Source organism: Metopolophium dirhodum, chromosome 1 (assembly GCF_019925205.1).
Source record: "Metopolophium dirhodum isolate CAU chromosome 1, ASM1992520v1, whole genome shotgun sequence".
NCBI lineage: Eukaryota > Metazoa > Arthropoda > Insecta > Hemiptera > Aphididae > Metopolophium > Metopolophium dirhodum.
The window spans coordinates 10,303,942-10,308,484 of NC_083560.1; the positions used below are offsets into that span (position 1 = coordinate 10,303,942).

General features: G+C 25.1%; 1 long non-coding RNA gene across 1 annotated transcript; it reads left to right on the plus strand.

The window, feature by feature from the left end:
* Positions 1-279: 279 nt before the first annotated feature.
* LOC132936727 (uncharacterized) lies at positions 280-4,305 on the plus strand. Its single transcript, XR_009663530.1, has 4 exons — positions 280-392; positions 475-543; positions 3,735-3,852; positions 4,221-4,305. It is a non-coding gene; the product is annotated as an uncharacterized LOC132936727 (long non-coding RNA).
* Positions 4,306-4,543: the final 238 nt, after the last annotated feature.

The following is a 4,543-nucleotide window of genomic DNA, read 5'->3' on the forward strand; positions in this document are numbered from 1 at the left end:
AAACCTTTTAACATATACTATTATTATCCTTAGTACATATTTTATGAAATAACTTTAAATCTACTTGTACAAATTTTGATTTAGCTGCATCAACAATAGTTTTTATATGAAACTCCATTAATTTATTTGAAAACACGGTCTTTAAGAATACTTGAAAATGTTATGGATTAGAATTTATTTGAGTAAATATATAATTAAAAGAAAAAAGGGAGTGACCATGCATGGTCAATATTAATTGTGTTTGATTAGGTATAATTATTAATTTTATCATATTCCATTAGGTAATAAAATTAAGAGTAAAAAATGTATACACAATGTACCTGCAATTATAAGAAAATATTCTAAAATATTAGATGGAAACAATAATACACGCAATCTTCGAGAATATACAGGTAAATATGGATAAATTTTGGGAACAATAATATGTTAATTACTCATATAAATATATTTTTGATATACTTAAAATTTTTTTAGATAAAATAAATACAGAGATTATTCAATTTGATGAAGAAGATTTTTGTTTTACTGGCGTAAACAATTTAAGTGAGTTTAGAACTTTTACAATGAAAATTATTGTTTATTGTTTAAATTTGTCATAATACAGGAAGTATAGTACTGCTACTTTACATGTAATAGTGAAATCATTTAAAAAACTGCTGTTAAAATACTTTTAGATGATTTTAAAGTATCCCTTTCCTCTACGATTTGGAAAATCAGAGAATCTTGAATCTTAGCTCTAGGAACTGTTCTTGAACTTGAAGCTAAAATGTTATTAGTTTATTTTTCAAACGATAAATCTTAATTACTGAAATGTTAATATAGAATGTATAAATGGTACGAAGGATTTAAATGAACTTACACTATACGTGAATCTTCTAGAACATTATTAAAAATAAACTTATTAAAAATATTTTATTGTACTTTTTTGTAAATTGTTTATTTCACCTAAATATTCAGTATAATATTTATTAAATCACCTTGAGTGTTAATCATGAATTATTAATTATTAACCAAATGCGGTTAGGATAGGTTAAATTATTTTGTAAGGTGGATAAGTGAGTGTCGCTCTGCTGTACATCAGGTTACAAGTGGGTCACTGTAATGGGTGGTGTTAAATTTGAATCCAATGATATAATATTACTTAACAAACCGGAAACAAATAGCCAGGATCAGTGAAATTACAGGTCAGGTTGGTTCAGTTGAATATGGAGTCCCCTAACGAAGCGTTCTAGGACTAATTTTATTTTTATTATTCATCAACGCAACAAGTGATTTAATTATTGATGGGTTGGTAGTCTCTTACGCTGACGATACCTGCTTGCTTTTTTCTGATAAAACTTGGATCGGGGTTCATCACAAAGCGACTGTTGGATTAAATAATATATACCAAATTATTATTGGCAGAAATCTGACGCTTAACGAAAATAAAACAATGTTTATGACCTTTTCAATTTACAAAAGTTTCCCAACACTTAATCATATTAAAATACATAGGTGTATCGATAGTATGAGTTGTACTGACTTAAATTGTTGTTAAACGATTAAAGAAGTTTCAAGCACGCGATATTTAGGTATCATATTTGTTAATAATTTATGTTGGAATCTACATTTACATAACTTGGTTACGTCAGTTAACTTATAAATTCTATAAATTAAAAAATTTGGTACCAAAATACACAATGCGTGTAGTTTATTTTGCGTTATACCAATCTATATTTTAATTTGGGGAGGATCGGCAGATTGTTTTTAAATCAATTACAAACAAATCAGAATAATATAGTAAGAATTTGCTTAAATAAATACTATTTATCAGGTTGTACCTTGCATAACTTTAGAGAATTGGATGTCATACTTGTTAAACTTCTATATAAAAAATTTGCTATTCTGTTCACTTTTAAACATGTCAGTAAAAGTTTGATGGTCAAAATCTTGTAGACAATAGGGAAAATAGACGGTTTAACATACCTATTGATTCCCGTGCAAATCTTTTGGTCAATCAATTGTCAACTATCTAGGTCCTGTGTTTTTCAACACAATGCCATATCTGTATAAAAAAAATATTTGGCTTTCAAAATAATGCTAAGAAATGGGTATATAATTAGTTGCTCTCTCTAATAACTTAAAAATATTTTAATTTTATCTTCTTTTGCTGTATTTAACTTAATATTACTTTTGTATTTTTGTTGTTATCATTTGTTTGTTTATCTGTTATAAATGCATGTAAATTGCAGTTAGGATGTATTACTCTCTATCTCTAACACAAGCTTTTAGCTTAAAAAAGATAGATAATCATGTAAATTTTTATACTTAAATTGATGATGATTTTAATAAAAAAAATAAAAATAAAATAAAAACATAATTTTATAAGAAAAACGATTCTGAGCGAAGACAGTCAGCCTATGATATATTGATATTGCTAAGTATATTTGATGATTTTATTATGAATAAATTTTTTTTTGATATAACCTATTTAAGTGGAACCTTGTTTTAAATTTTCAATCTTAAGCTATAAGAGTTGAACATTTTATACATTTTAAACCACAAAATAATTATTTTATTTTAAATTTGATCAATTATGTCAAAATGCCAACCTTAAATGCTTATAAAAAAAAAATGTGCCTATGTATTTTTTAATATTTTTCAACTGCCATTTAAGCAATATATCAGGAGCACTGTATGAAATTTCCACTCTTTTTTACCCAAGAAATAACATTTTATTGACAAATGTAAAAAAACACCAAAAAAATTAAAAACTGACAATGCCCGTAACAGCTCAAAAAGAATCAAAATATATTCAAAATGTTATGGTGTATAGAAAATAAAAAGATAAACATTTAAGAAATTTGTATGTATTTATAGTTATTTGTTTTTGAATTACAACAAAATAACAAAATCGCTACATAAGATGTATTAAATTTCCACTCTTTTTTACCCAAGAAATAACACTTTATTGACATTGTAGAAAAAACACCAAAAAAATTAAAAACTGACAATGCCCGTAAACAGCTCAAAAAGAGTCAAAATATTTTCAAAATTTTATGGTGTATAGAAAATAAAAATATAAACATTTAATGTAATTTGTATGTATTTACAGTTATTCGTTTTTGAATTACAACAAAATAATAAAATCGCTACATAACAAATCGAGTGAAAATCCAATTTTGTGTCACTTCACAAGCTCATAAAAATGTAATTTGATTTGTTTGTTGACATTTTTTTTTTAAAAGTTAGACCAACTTATTAGGAGTTTTGTATTACATTTTCGAATCTTAGATTTAAAAAGAAAAAAATTCATGAATTATCGGCTTAAAATAATAAGATAATTTTCGTAATTTTTCAGTATTTTGTCAAGATTTGAACTTTAAATGCTTATAAAAAAAAACTGTGACCTAGGATTTTAAATATTTTTTGAATTTCATTGTAACAATATAGAAGGAGCCTTGTATTAAATTTTTTTACCGAACGAATACAATTTTATTGACATTTGTAGAAAAAAAAAACTAACAAAATTGGAAACCGTAAATGTCCGTAAAAAAATCAAAATATTTTGAAAATTTTATCATGTCTAGAAAATGCCAATATTAACAACCAGTGATAATTGCATGTACTTACGGTCATCTGTTTTAGAGTTACACCAAAAACCAAAATCGATTTTCTCAAAAACATATTTTGCATAAAAATATGACATTAATATCAAAATACTTATTTAAGTTTATAATTTTAAATCATTTTAGGAATTCAAAATATTGATACAAAATATAATGAAGAAATACTTCCTACCAAGTTCAAATCAATAATCCGGGTGAGAGATATCAAGGAATGATGGATGAAGATCAATACAAATTGCGCATTGTAAATAAATAATTTTTTTAATTTTGTCTTATGACATGAGTTAATAATATTTAAGCATTCTATATAACCTGTTAGCTATGCTAATTTATTGTTTAGTTCGGTTGACTATTTTTTTTTTTTAAATAAGAATCACTCTCTTTGTCTAAAAATTGTTTAGATATAGCCCTTTTTGAAAATAATGAAGTATCTGAATTGAAATTCAAATGAGAAATTTCTGGGGTATTTAACTTTGTGTACTAAGAATATTAGGTCCAAAATATTGATTCTGAAGATTCGGGGCTATATTGATATGAACATTTTAGCAATTAGTATTACTTTATGATCACTTTAAAGTTTCTAAAAATGTTTTTGTTGTTATTTTTTTTTAGTGTAACTTGGAAAAGTGTCGGAATTTTGTATCTGTTATTTGTAATAAATGAAATACAGCAAGATACTGCTCGGATGATTGCCAAGTGAGAATATTTGAATTTCTTTGTTAGCTAACAATACTGTTGTTTTATAATATTGTAAATGTTTGATTAGTTTGAAGGATGTTTAATCAAGCTCGAGAGAAAATTTCTTATGCCTATAATTTATAAATTGCTCAAAAGAATCAAAATATTTTATGATGCATAATAATTGCTCATATAAACTAATATATATTATGTGAAAATGTGGTGCATGTGCGGTTTTTTTTTTAGAATTACAATAA